At 39.7% G+C, this 15,605-nt stretch overlaps 1 pseudogene; it reads right to left on the bottom strand.

The window, feature by feature from the left end:
• Positions 1 to 957: 957 nt before the first annotated feature.
• LOC150068386 (olfactory receptor 7E24-like) lies at positions 958 to 12,272 on the bottom strand (annotated as a pseudogene).
• Positions 12,273 to 15,605: the final 3,333 nt, after the last annotated feature.

Genomic DNA, 15,605 nt, shown 5'->3' with positions numbered 1-15,605 from the left:
CACCCCAATATAAGATGCAACTTTTATTAAACATGAGACAGAGGCTCACATGTGCAATGGTAACATCAGAGCATCTGGCCAGATCTGTAGATAAAGGCTTTTAAGGTTTTAGATTGAATAATTCTGTGTATAAGTGACCATTGAAATCAGCATGGAAATAACCACACTCCTTTCAAGGAATAGTTTTATTGTTTTTAAGTGGATGTCAAAGTGTTCACAATTTAGTATGTCACTTTATGTATCTGGGTCCGCATCACACCTTTCATCATTTCATCCCATATCTCTCAACTCTACACATCCCCTGATTGTCCTACTTTCATTTTCACAGATAGTAGATAATATTGAATATGCTTACTGAATATCATGAGTGTTTTCTCCCTTACCATTCCATCTTCACCCTTCTGCACCCTTCCTCTTGGTTTGATCCCCATCACTAACACTTCAAGTACAAGCTACTTCATATTTTTTAGGTTACCTAATAAGTTCATGGCTCAAAGAATCACACCATTGGAATCGTCCCCTGTATAGTCCATTGTTTGTCAATGCATTTGTTCATAGTCACCTGTGATCCAGCAGGTCTTTATATGTATATTTGTAAAATGGTACTCTATTCCACATTCCTCATTTCAATCAACTTCTAGGTACTCATGTTTGACATTCAAGTATATTAGAATAGAAGGGGCTGGGCATGTGGCTTAGGGGTAAAATGCTTGCCTAGCAAGTAGGAAGCACTAGGTTGACCGAATCTGTACCACATACAGAGAAGACTCTGCAAGTGGTGCTGTGGCTCCAAGTGGTAAAGTGCTAGCTTTGAGAACAGAGAGGCTCAGGATAGAGCCCAGGCTCTGAGTTCAATCCCGAGGACTATCAAAAATAAACAAATAATCATGAAAAAAAAGAAACAGAGACAGAAAGAAATAGAGAAAGAAAGAGAGAGAGAAAGAAAGAAAATGAACATTATATGGAATGTTTTTGGATCAAAGAACAATAGTGGCTCCTCTTCAAAGATCACTGGAGAAAAATCCAAAGAAGTCACCCTGGTTGGTGAAACTCAATCTCATCCAATCTATAAAGAAACACCCATGTATACTTTCTTTATTAATAAAGAAATAGTGACATTTTCTGAAGATATGATCCTTGTAAATGTTCTGGAAAACATAGACAATTGGTTTCTCACCCTTAATTCATACAGATAATTCAGCACTAGAAAATACTATGCTGAGCCGTGTATCTCTAAGGAGATTTCATTTCTTCATCCTGGTTCTTCCTGGTTTTCTAATTCCCATCCTGGTTCCTTCCTTTTCTTTCTTTCTTTCTTCCTTTCCTTTCCTTTTTCTTTCTCTCTCTCTTTCTTTCTTTCTTTCTTTCTTTCTTTCTTTCTTTCTTTCTTTCTTTCTTTCTTTCTTTTTTCTTCCTGTGTGTATGATAGCTCAAGGACTTGTATTCAGATTCTGGGAACTTCACTGAGAATTTTCTTCTTTTTCTACCCCTTGAGTCACACCTCTACTTTTGGCTCTTTGATGGTTAATTGGAGATAAGATTCTCATGGCCTTTGTTGCCCCTGTTGGCTTTGAACTGGGGTCCTAAGATCTCAGTGCCTTAAATAGCTAGGAACACAGGTGTGAGCCATAGGTACCCAAATCAAACTATATTTTAAGAAAACAATCACTCATTATTTGGCTTTTTTCCCTATATCCTGGAGTTCCTTTCATTTAGCATCATAATATATGGCCTTATGTATCTAGGTTTTGCTCTATTGTAAATCTCTGCCAGGAGATCCCAAGGTTTCTACTGATTATGTCTCATCTCTTTTGCTATCCCTTGATTATCTCATATTGTTACAGTATTTTACCTTGTTAGCTAATATATTGTATATATGTTTAATTAGTTATTTGACATCAGATAGGGAATAGGGCAAAAAAGATGAGGGGTGGATGTGGCGGAGTGAAATGGGGACGCAGACATGAAAAAGGGTATAAATGTTTGTGAAGTAATGTACCTTCTTTGTGGTGAATATAATGTAACCCTTCTTTTATTTACAATAAAAATATATGAAAAAGTAAACAAAACTTTTTTCCAGTTTACTCAACCTAAATGCCTCAAGTGGGAGAGCACTGTTCTTGAAAATAAGAGGCTCAGGGACAGTGCACAGGCACCAAGTTTAAGCTCCACTGCTGAACAAAAAAACACAGCTTTCTCTCTTAAAATGGATTATGCAGGGCTGAGAGCATGCTTAGGTGGTACAGTGCTTGCCTAGAATGCACAAAGCTATGGCTTTGATTCTTTGATACCACATTGAGAGAAAAAGAAAAAGTGGTATGTCTCAAGTGGTAGAGCATTAGCTTTGAGAAAGCACAAGGGTAGTGCCCCAGTGCTCAGTTCAGGCTCCAGGATTCGTAAAGAAGAAAAGACAAGAAAAGAAAAAGAAAAAGAATCTCACAGAATGTATTCTGTATAGGTGGACATGGAGGATTTCCAGCTGCAGGATCATATGGTGTTGGAGATTTGATGAGATGTCAGAGGACAGGCTGATGACAGGTTCTCCTATCATCATGGAACCTGATTTGCAGAACTCACAATTAGAAAAATTAATCTAAAGCTTACAAATCCCAATCAAGTCACTAACATCGATGGGAGGTAAAAAATGTCCCAAACAATAGATTTTATATTTGTCATCTGAAAAGCAAAGCTTCCAAGTTCTATGCCTAGATGACAGCATCAAAAATATGGCTAATTGGCACCAGAAATTTGCCCTGGTGGTGGACTGTATGCCTAGCATACACGAAGATCTGGGTTTGATACCTCAGTAGAAAAAAAAGTTGGAAGTGGTGCTGTGGCTCAAGTTGCCTTGAGCTCTAGCCTTGACAAAGCCCAAGGACAGTGTCCAGACACTGTGTTTAAGACCCAGGATTGGCAAAAAATGTGGCTAACTATAGCATATAGAGGAATGCAATTCCAAGGTGTAAGACTTTTGAGTAGGACAATTTAACAACAGAAATATTCTGAATATCACCGTCTTGAGTGGGGTTCCATTAGGAGGTATGAGAATGAATGGAAACCAGGAGCCATAGGAGAATGCAGTCATGATAATCCATGTTCATGTGTGTAAAAAATGAAATTTGGATCGCAATGTGCACATTGGTGAAAAGGTAGGTGGAAGAGAAGAATGATGGAAGAGATGAATCTGATGAGGATACTTTGTACAAGTTTATGGACTTGCTAATCTGAAATGTGTTTCTAGAAGGAAGTTAAGAGAAAAAGTGTTAAAAAGTAGCTTAGTCAAATGATTAAATGATATAGTCTTTAACTATCTATCATCAGTGACTTCTTTGAAATACAAACTATTGTAAAACTGTTTCAGTTAAGGATGTGTGGAGAGGCAAGCACACAAATGATATCAGCACACATTCTTCTCCCGATAATTTAAAAAATACATTTTACATTATTGATCTTATATCATATTATTTGTATCAAACATATTCTCTAAATCAATAAACTTTCTGTAATGTAAAATAGCTTATGGACTCATTTTCCTACCCAGTCACAAATAATAATCATTGGTTTCTACGGAGAAAAACAGGTTTAGCTGTGTGCCTGTGCTTCACACAGAATAGCCAAGAGACTCAGGATCAGAGACCTGTGAATTTCAGTTTCAAAGCCATGTAGGGCTGGAAAGTCCATCAGAATTTGAGCTCCAATTAAAGATACACACACACACACACACACACACACACACACACACACACACACACAAACCCAGAAGTGTAGGTATGCATCAAGTAGTAGAAGAATAGACTTGAGCAAAAAAGCTCAGGGACAGTGTCCAGACCCTGAGTTCAAGCACCAGCACTGCTTCAAACAAACTAACAAAAAACAAGGAAACCTCAAAAATAACACCCATCTTAATTTTGTTAATCAGGATCTAGAGGCTCTCCCCTGAGATCTGGGCATCTGGCTGGTCCTGTTCTTTAACAAGCACTAGATCCTAGCCGGTGGGGTGGCTCAAGCCAGTAATCCTAGCTGCTCGAGTGGCTTAGATCTGTGGATTAAGGTCCAAAACCAGCCTGGGCAAGAAAGGACTTGAGACTTTTATCTCAAAATTACCTCTAGAAAATGTCAAGTGGGGCTTTGATCAAGGTGGGCTTGGACTTGATCTAAAGAGCTCAGGGAACGAACTCACGCTGAGTTCATCCCCTTGAACCACAAAAAATCCCTGGAACCTATGCATAAAATAACTAAAAACAACGTGTTGTTCGTAAATGATTTGCCAAGAAATTAGAAAGCACCAAGTCCAAACACCAGTCCTACCAAAACCAAAATAATCTATTTTTCTCCACTTTTATTGAGGTAAAATATCAATGAAAGAAACCTCATATTTCAACCACTGTAAAATTCAGTTGGAATATCATCTCCAGAAATGTGTCATCTTTGCAAACTAAATTTTTTCTGGAATTTTTTATTGTAATTAGTAAAAGGGTTACATGATATTTGCCAGATAGACTGTGCATTAATTCACATACATTGATACCCTTTCACATGTCTTGGTACCCATTACCCTACCCCCCAAACCCCCTACCCGTCTTGGTTTTCCCCCCTTCCCTATCAAATTTCAAATACCCAAATACAAATAAATTCAATATATCAGATAACAAAATGAGATACTATAACAATATGAGATAACCAAGCTACAGAAAAGTAGATGAGAGATAACATAGTACATTAAGGACAAAAATCATTCATTATATGGCTTTTGTTTCAATATCCTGGAGGTCCTTTCAATTAGCTTCATACTATATGGCCTTATGTATCAAGATTTTGCTCTATTGCAGATCTCTGCTAGTAGAGCCCAAGGTTTCTACTGATTATGACAAATGAGGGAAACCACTGAGCCTAAGTTCCTTTGAGTTTGGCTTACTTCACTTAATATGATTTTTTCTAAGTCTGTCCATTTCCTAACAAATGGGGCAATGTCCTTCATTCTGACAGCAGCATAGAATTCCACTGTGTACAAATACCACAACTTGTTGATCCACTCATCAACTGAGGAACATCTACGTTGGTTCCATATCTTTGCTATGGTGAATAGTGCTGCAATGAACATTGTTGTGCTAGTGGATTTAGTATGCCCTTGTTTCTGGATGGTTGGGTAAATGCCAAGTAGTGGAATTGCTGGGTCATAGGGCAGTTGTATGTTTAGGCTTTTGAGGCACTGCCAAACTGCTTTCCATAGTGGTTGAACGAGTTTGCACTCCCACCAACAGTGTAATAGTGATCCCTCCTGGCCACATCCCCTCCTGTTATTATTCGTTTTCCTGATCCTGGCCATTCTAACTGGAGTGAGGTGGAATCTTGGAGTTGTTTTGATTTGCATTTCTTTTATGACCAGAGATGTTGAGCATTTCTTCATGTGTCTATAGGCCATTTTTTTTCTTCTTCAGAGAAGACTCTCTTTAAGTCTTTGGCCCATTTTTTAATGGGATGGTTGTTACTTTGGAGATTAGTTTTGGAGTTGTTGATATATTTTAGATATGAGGCCTTTGTCCGTTGTTTGGTTGGTGAAGATCTTCTCCCACTCTGTAGGCTTCCTACTTAATTTACTAGCTATATCCTTTGCCATACAAAAGCTCTGCAGTTTAATGCAGTCCCACTTATCCAGCCTTTCTCTGATTTGTTGTGATTCTTGGTCCTTATTAAGAAAGTTTCAACCTGTGCCAAGGAGTCCTAGTGTATCTCTTATTCCTTCCTGTAAAGTTTTCAGTGTGTCAGCTTTTACCTCCAGGTCTTTGATCCATTTGGAGTTAATTCTAGTACAAGGTGACAAAGAAGGATCCAGCTTTAGTTTTCTGCAGGTGCTTAACCAGTTCTGCCAGCACAACTTGTTGAAGAGGCTGTCTTTCTTCCATTCTATTTTTTTGGCTCCTTTTTCAAGATTAGGTGGCCATAGGTCTGTGGTTTAGTATCTGGGTCCTCAGTTCTATTCCATTGGTCTTCCGGCCTGTTCTTGTGCCAGTATCAAGCTGTTTTGAGAATTATAGCTCTGTAATAGCGTCTAAAGTTTGGAATTGAAATTCCTCCAGGGCTATTCTTTCTGCTAAGAAGTGTTTTTGCTATATGGGGTCTTTTATAATTGCATATGAAATTTTGAATTCCCTCTTCTATTTCTTTAAAGATATTGATGGGTATTGCGTTGAATTTGTAGATAGCCCTTGGCAAGATTGTCATTTTCACAATGTTGATTCTTCCAATCCAGGAGCATAGGAGGTTTTTCCATTTCCTTAGTTCTTCTTTAATTTCGTTTTTTTGGGTTTTAAAGTTTTCGTCAAAAAGGTCCTTTACATTCTTAGTTAAGCTAATTCGTAGGTACTTTATTTTCTTTGAGGCTATTGTGGAACGAGTTTCTTTCCTGATTATTGCCTCTTTCCTCTCACTGTTGGTGTAAAGAAAGGCAGTTTATTTTTGAGGATTGATTTTAGAGGCTGCTACTCTTCCAAAGTTTTAAATCAGCTCAAGGAGCCTGAAAGTAGAGTATATAGGATTCTTTAAATACAGAATCATGTCGTGTGCAAAGAGGGATAGTTTTATTTCCTCTTTCCCTACTTGGATCCCCTTTATGCTTGCTTCTTGCCTTATAACACTGGCTAGGAATTCTAGTACTATGTTAAATAGGATTGGAGAGAGTGGGCATCCTTGTCTCATTCCTGATTTTAGAGGGAATGGCTTTAGATTTTCACCATTAAATATAATACTAGCAGTGGGTTTCTCATACACAGCCTTTATTACATTGAGGAATGTTCATTTTCATCTGCGCTGAGTGCCTACAACAACAAGTTGGAAAAATTGCAAACCAACAAATTAATGTCTCACCTTAAGCTCCTGGAAAAAGAGCAACAAACCAAACCTAATCCCAGTGGAAGAAAGCAAATTATTAAAATCAAAGCACAATTAAATGATTTGGAATCCAAAGAAGTATAAAATGAATCAACAAATCAAGGAGTTGGTTCTTTGAAAGAATTAACAAATTTGACAAGCCCTTAGCAAATCTTACCAAAAAAAGACGAGAGCATATCAAAATAAACAATATCGCAGATGAAAATGGTAATATCACGACAGAAATTACCAAGATCCAGAATATCATGAGGGAATACTTCTCAAACCTTTATGCCAACAAATTTGAGAATCTAGATGAAATGGATGAATTCCTAGCCAATATTAACATACCCACACTGAACCAAGAAGAACTAACCCAACTCAACTAGCCTGTTTCAAGCTCTGAAATAGAAATTCAAAGTAAAATTTTATGCATTTAAAACAGTTGAATCCTTCCTCATGAATATCCTTGACATAGCCAGGAATTTTCTCTAGTGCTCCTGGGTCATCAATTATACTGATGAAACCAGAGAAATACAAAGAATGTGCAGAGACAGGTCGGGATATACAGGAATTTGGGTTAAATTTTCTTCCACTGCAAAACCATATTACAAATGAATTTCCTACCTCCTGATGTCAGCTCCTCATTTGAACAGCCTGGTCAGGACACTTTTGAGGTCCCTGTTCCTCAGGCTGTAGATGAAGGGGTTCAGGAAAGGAGTGACCACTGTGTACATCACTGAGGACACAGCACTGCCCCTGGAAGAATGTCACACAGCTGATTCAACATATACACTCAATGCTGTCCCAAAGAATAAACACACCATTGACAGGTGAGAGCCACAGGTGGAGAAGGCTTGGTACTTCCCTCCTGATGATGGAAATCCCAGCACTGAAGAAATAATTTTATAGTAAGAGAGAAGGATTCCAAAGATTGTAGGAAATCCATAAATGATAGGAACAACATATTTGAAGACATATTTGTAGAGTGTGTCTCTACAGTAAAGATCCAGGATTTGAGAAGGGTCACAGAAGAAATTTGGGATTTCCAATTCCTTGAAATCAGTCATCCTCAATGCCATCCACACATGCAGCTGTCCTTCCAACAAGCTGACAACAAGTGACAGTAAAATCAAGGAGACACAGAGACGAGGGTTCATGATGAGAGGGTAATTCAGGGGGTGACAGATGGCCACAAAGCGGTCATAGGCCATCATAGTAAGAAGCATACCATCCATGCAGCAAAAAAAGTTGAAGAGGCTCATCTGTGTGAGGCAGCCTACACAGGAGATGGCTCTGCTTTGACTCTGCAGGTTCACGAGCATCTTGGGCACGGTGGTGGAGATGAAACACATGTCATCTAAGGAGAGGATGGAGAGGAAGAAGTACATGGGGGTGTGGAGTTGGGGGTCAGAGCTGACAGCCAGGATGATGAGCAGATTTCCCATCACAATGATCAGGTACATGGACAGGAAGGGCCAAAGAGCATGCGTTGTAATTTTGGATCTTCTGAGATTCTCAGGAGAAGGATATCTGTTATGTGGGTTAGATTTTGTACTTCTTTATCACCTGGACATCTGCTCAAAAACAAAAATGTCTTGATACAAAGGAGCTTGGCCTAGTGGTTAAAGCGCTTGCCTAGCATACACGAAGACCCCGGTTCGATTCCTTGGTACCACATACATAGACAAAAGCCAGAAATGGTGCTGAGGCTCTAGTGTTTGAGCTCTAGCCTTGAGAAAATCTAAGGACAGTGCTCAGTCCCTGAGCTCAAGTCCAGGACTGGCAAAAAAGATAAACATTTGAATTACATTAAAGTTATTGTCCAAGAAGTTTCCACTCAATAAAACAGTTGATGAACACAATGCACCTTGATCCTTATCAACACTTTCATTCTCCTTCATTCTACCCAAACTCCCCACCCTTAAATTGTCTTCATTTTGAAGGGTATGTATAAAAACTTTAATAACATTTCCCCCCTTCTGTCTTCATTCTTCTAGCATCCTCTGTCCTACCCTCTAGATTTCCATTACCCCATTTTCTGATACTCAGAAACATAATGATAAATTCTTATTTTGGAGAAATAAATAGGGGGTTTTCTTAAGACATATGTCACTGTCCTTCTACTATAATATGAATATAGGCTCTCAAGTTTGACCTTAATATGATTTCTCGCAGTGAAATGGAAAGAAGCAGATGGGTCATTAAAAAGTTAGGAGCGAGGAGAGAGTGAAGGCACGAGTAGGGGAAGGTGTCATTTTTGGAGAAGTGACATTGATGGAGATATATTATATTCAAAAACTTCTTTGGTATCAGTCATATCCTTATTACAACTACTTAAAATAATAATAATAATAATAATAATAATCATAATAGTAATAATAAATAGGGATAAAAGAACTTGTCAGTGGCGGAAGATGGTGGCGGTTCAGTGTGAGTCTTTCTGTGCACTCTCCAAGATACTAGTCCTAGAATCATAGGGGAAAGTTCATACCCAAAGGTCAACATTAAGTAAGTCTTAGCACCAAGTGATCTCAGGCAGAAAGGAAAACAGCAGAAAACTGAAGCAAGAAGACAGTATGGAGCGCCGCCAGCCGCTCGCAGCCACCATGGAGACAAAGTCTTTCTCCTTAACCTGAGAACACAGATCTTCTTGGCAGCACAGACCAGTGCCAGACAGAGCCAGACAGAGTCTGCGCAAGCCCTGAGCCATCACCTAGCTGTGTCGCAGAACTGCCAGCTTCATGGAACCAGTGAGGAGCATAGAAAATATCTATATATTTTCTATAAACCTATGCTAGCCATTTGTATTTTTATACTTGTATTCATTTCTATGTTTATACTTGTATTTCCTTAACTAGCCTTTCTGCTTCTGTATATCTGCTTGCTAAAACCCTGAGAAATGCAACTGTTGTCCTTGTGGCTAATCTACAACCACCCATTTGTCCTTGGTTCCCAGACTGAGCTACACATAGTAAGGAGTATACACATTCCAAGCCGGGAGCTAGAGATAGTAGCCCTCTGGTACCAACAAGTTCGGACTTGCGAGGGCCAGCAAACTAGGGCAAATGTCAACCAATCACAAGTCCGTTACCATGGAGTTCCACCCAGACTCATATCTGGCATAAAACCATCCTCTTAAAATAACAGCCAGCTATACTGACCAATGATTAGCCACGACCCCTTTCCTGCTTTGTATTGCACCAATCATTTAACGGAATTATAGTATAAATTTCCAGCGTGGCATATTGATTTGTTGCTATTACTTGCTGGGGCCTTCCTCCTACCAAAAAATGTATAAAAGGGGCTGTAATCTTGTGCTTGGGGCCTCTGGTCTGCACTCAACTATCAGTGCGCAGAAACCCGTGCTCCAGCTCGTCAATAAACGACTCATTGCAATTTGCATTGACCTTTGGTCTCTGGCTATGGGGGGGGGTTCAAGTTTCTAGGCACAATACCAGAAAAGCCATCAAATTTGAGTACCTCCATAGCAAGACATTGGGAAGGGATCCTCTTCTCCACCAGCCTAGAGCAGCACCATGATGACTGCTGGCAAAGACCCAGCCAAAACAACTGTAGTCTGAGAAGTGGTGCTGGCAGCGCCATCATTCAAAATGGCAAATGTATTCCCAGAGGTAGCTTGGCCAAATGTCTGTTCCTGGCACTATCAGAATTTCTGGGCGTGTCCACTGTCCTGGTAAACAAAGCCCCTCATGAAGCCACTGTTTTGTTTTTTTGTTTCCTGCCCAATAAACAAACTGATAAGAAAAACCGCAAAGCCAAATTGCAAGAGAAAAGACTTTTTGAAGGGTTTGGATCCCGAATTTAGTGAAGATACAAGTTTCCTATCCTGTGCCCCACAAAAAGACAAACTGAAGATTAACATTATTTTTTGTTTACCAGGAGTGCGGTCCCACCCAGCGGGAGGACTTCCGCTAGCATCAGGGGCTGGTGTCAGGCTAAGCTGCCTCTGGGAAAACCTTTGCCCTTTTGAATGATGGCATTGCCAGCACCACTTCTCAGGCTCCAGTTGTTTTGTTCAGGTCTTTACCAGCAGTCAAGATGGTGATGCTTTCAGTTTGTAGGGGATGGGATTCTGACCCAATGGCGTTCCACGGTGGTATTCAGACTCTGATGGATTTTCTGGTTTCGTGAAGCTGACAGGTCCTTGACACACTGGGTGACCACTCTGGCCTTGCGCAGGCTTGGTCTGGCTCTTTCTGGAGCCAGCAGGTCTGAGCTGCCTAGAAGTGCTGTCTGCTCAGGTTCAGGAGAAAGGCTTTGTCTTCACAGTGGCTCCAAGCAGCTGGCTCTGCTCCATGCTGTCTTCTGGTGCCGGTTTTCTGCCTTTTTCTCTCTAACTTAGATCTCTGTGGTGCTAAAGCTAACTTAGGATCAATCTTGCAGTATGAACTTTCCCCTATGATGCCAGAACTGGTATCTTGGAGAGAGCACAGAAAGACTCAACACTGAACCGGCGCCATATTCTGCCAATGACAAGTTCTTTTATCCCTATTATTATTATTTTTAAGTAGTTGTACTAAGGATTTGACAGTTACCAAAGCAGTTTTGGAATACAATATATCTCGATCAAAGTCACTCATTCCATATTATCACCTTCCCTGACTCACCCCTTCACTCACTCTTCATAATTTTGTGGGATATACATTGGATGCGTGTCTGCATTCTCCCCATCTTCTTCTCATCTATCCCTAGACACCACCCAAACGCTGTCACTACCCACTGCCTGATGTTAATTTCTCTGAACCTAGATTTTGCCTTTCTATCGAATTACACCATTTGAGATCTTCTTGAATCTTCCATATATCAGTGAATATATTTGTATACAAGATCATACCACCTGATGTATTTACTAGGGAGTTTGTGAGCTAAATGTACCTTCCACATACAAGGGAAAAACATGGATCCTGTATCTCTCTGAGTCTAACTTACTTCCTTTAACATAATTTTTTTGCAGGACTTTCCAGTTCTTTCCCAGTGATAAAATACTATCCTCACCAATGGATGACTAGAATTTTACTATGTCTAGATACGACAGTTCTTGCCTCCATTGACCCAATGAGAGTGCTCTGGGCTGATTCCACCCATGTCTGATAAACTACCAACAGCAGAATCCTCACATCCTTCATATAGTTTGTTTTTCTCTTTTTCATGGTGCTGTCTTCCCATATGGCTGCCCAGTTCCTCATTGTGATGGGGAATCTGTGCCGCTAAGAATCCTCACATCTGTAGGGCCTCTGTGCACTTGTTGCTTTATGTTTGTGATCCTCAGGATCATTCCTCGGGTGCAAGTTCAATGCATTCCCCATACATGAGCTATAGTGAATCCTGGGACTCCTCTACATCATATGAGACCATCCTAATCCATTGAAGAAATACCGCATGGGGACCCAGCTGGGCTGGGGCTATTGCACTGCAGGGATGAAGGGCTTGAACTTTGAATTTTAGGTAGAATTGGAGACACAAGCTCAGAGCTTGTGATTAGTTAGATTTTTGGTGTGTTTGGTCCAAGTCTCTGAGGATGTACTATTGTTAACAGATGAAGAGGAGAAAGGAGAACTCAAACCTGCTTCTTAGTGAAGAAAGAATATTTACAGAAGGGAATTGTCCTCCTCCTTTAGGAAGAATGAGCTTCCATCATTTGTGAAGAAATAAATTTCGAGGACAAAATTCAAATGAAGTCAAGCCAGACCTAGAGATGCTAAAGATGCATATTTTCTCTTATATGTGGTAGTTAGATCTAATTTATAATTATACAATTATGTTCATGTGGGGTAATGTGCAAAGGTACCCAATTTATACCCTAAAGTGCGCTATGTTCAGGGAGGGAGTTTAAATGGTGTCATTCCTTAGAAATCTCACTCTCAGTCCACAAGAATGAATGCCAGGAAGCTGGAAATTCTTGAAGGCTTAGAGCAATGAAATTTATAAAACTAATGTGAGGAAAATAGAGAAATTGATGTCTAGAGATGAATATGTCAAACACATTTCATACCTATGTTCTCAAGACAAGGGAAAACCAATGTATCAACTGAAATATGATATATTTAGGATAGAGTTTAAATGGTGTAATTCATTAGAAATCCCAAAATACCGGCCAACAAAATTGTTATCAGAAAATAGCGTACTGGATATAGTATGATGATAAATGAAAGGGCCTCTAGGATGTAGTAACAAAAGCCATATAATGAGTGATTGTTGTCCTTAATATACCATGTTATCTCTCATCTCCTGCTGTCCCTTGGTTATCTCATATTGTTACAGTATCTCACTTTGTTATCTGATATATTGAATATATTTTATTTGGTTATTTGAAATTGTATAGGGAAGAGAAGAAAAGAAGATGAGGGGTGGGGGTGGGGGGAGGGAAATGGGGACCAAGACATGAGAAAGGGTATCCATGTGTGTGAATTAATGCACCATCTATCTGGTGAATATAATGTAACCCTTCTATTAATAACAATAAAAATATGAAAAAAAGAATATACCATACTGGAAATGTAGAGGATAAGACAGAGGATGGTATACTGAAGTGAGAAGGGGGGAAATGTTATTAACAATTCCATACATACCCTACGAAATTTAGACAATTGGAGGCAGGGGAGTTTGTGTAGAATGAAGTAGAATAAAACTGGTGATATGGATCAAGATACACTGTGTTCACCAACTGCTCTATTGAATTTCAACTCCTTGGTACAAATACATTAATGTGATTCAAATATTTATTTAAAAAATAGAATATTGAACATATTATTGAGGTTGGGAGAGTTGGTGAAACAGAAAAGGTGTGAACAACTAAAATTCATTTTTCTCACAAACTGATATGTTGTAACATCTTGGTACAATAAATTAATAATAATCATGATAAGAAAGAAACCAGTACACAACTGCTTAAAAAGGTTTTCTTATTTTGTCAGTCTGGGTGCTTGAACTCAGAGCCTGGGCATTGTCCTTGGACACATTTTGCTCAATCCTGGTGCTCTGCCATGAGTCCCAGCACCACTTCTGAATTTTTCTGTGTATATGATGCCAGGGAATCGAACATAGAGCTCTGTGCATGATAGGCGAGCATGCTACCCTGGGCCACACTCCCGGCCACGAGTCAAGGAAATTTTTACGATTCTGTAAACCCTCTGTCTGAAATGTCCCGAGACTTGGCTTGTTAATACACACAGGTTGGTTAATTGTGACCTGTGTGTATTAATTCTCAAGGCCATATACATGTCAAGGATGAGCCTTCCCTCCCCTGTTTCCAGGAAACTGGTCCTATATCTCTCTCCGCATCAGCACCATCTCTGCTCCTTCTGTGTCTTCATCTCTTTCCTGAGGACAGAGGCTGGTTTTGTGCTGGGCGCCAGATCTGAGGTCCTCAGATCTGTCTACCTGGGCCATAGCTGAAGAGAGAAGCAGATTAAGCAACTGAGTGGGCAGGATGGGTGGTGAAGGTTTGGAGACAAAGTATATGTCCTCAGTGAATTTGCAGGTAGGGGTTGAAGGTTAGGGGTACCAGTGTATGTAATGGAGAATTCTTTACCTACTGTGTTTTTCATTCTCATTTGTGGCTCACCAAATATAGCAGGACATAAATTGTTCAAACCAGTTTCTGAAGTTCTCCTAAAGGCTGTCTGAAAGGAGGCGGGGGAGGAGGAAGAAAAGGAGAAGAAGGAGAAATAGGAGGAGGAGGAGAAAGGAGGAGAATGAGTAGGAAGATTGTGATAATGGTGAAAATGACAAGAGGACATTACATCAATGAAACTTTTGGCAGAATGCCCGGTGTCCTTCTCAGAGCTCTTGATTTTAGGTCATTTTTCTCATTACATATCGTTCACCTTCTGTAGTGTGTGCATGTGTGTGTGCGTTCACTCATGCACACACACACACACACACACACACACACACACACACACACGTAGGTTCTGTGGCTTGAACTGAGGGCATGTGTGCAGTCCCTGAGGTTTTTGCTCAAAGCTACAGCTCCACTTTCTGCTTTTATTCCTTCCTTTTTAATTGTAATTTATAGAAAATTACCGTTATATTTGCCAGATAGAAAGAGCATTATTTCCCAAACATTGATACCTTTTCTCATGTTTTTGTGCCATTTTGCCTCTCCCTACCCACTCCCTTCATCTTGTTTTCCCCCTTCCCTATCCAATTTCAAATAAACAAATAAATGTATATGCAATATTACAGATAACAAGGTAACATAATATAACAATATGAGAATAACCAAGGGATAATAAAAGAGATGAGAAATAACCTAGGACACTAAGAACAACAATTACACATCATATGGCTCTTCTTTCCATATCCTGGAGGTCTTCTCATTTAGCCTCCAGCTCCTAACTTCCTGATTTTTGCTAGTTAATTCAAAACAAGATATTCTCAGAATTCCCTGCCCTAGACTGGCTTCCACCTGTGAATCTCAGACCTCAGCCTCTGGAATAGTTAGGCTTAGAAGTCTGAGCCACCTGCTTCTGGAACACTGTATATTTTTAAGGAGCAGGCTGTTTCAGCTTCCTCTTATTCATGTGGTTAAACCATACCTTACTTGATGAGAGTTGTTCCATCAGAATCCTTTCCTACCACACATTACTCAATTTGTGTGTGCATTGATACACATGACCCTATGTGCATTCATATATTGTGATAATTGAGATTTAATTTTTATGTTTTATAGAAGGATACATGTCCTTTGTTTCTCTGAACCTGACTTATTT

The sequence above is a fragment of the Megascapheus bottae genome, chromosome 1, assembly GCF_031878675.1.
Source record: "Megascapheus bottae isolate mThoBot1 chromosome 1, mThoBot2.hap1, whole genome shotgun sequence".
In the NCBI taxonomy this organism is placed as follows: domain Eukaryota; kingdom Metazoa; phylum Chordata; class Mammalia; order Rodentia; family Geomyidae; genus Megascapheus; species Megascapheus bottae.
The sequence above is the reverse complement of the archived record's forward strand: the minus strand, read 5'-3'. Positions and strand labels throughout refer to the sequence as shown.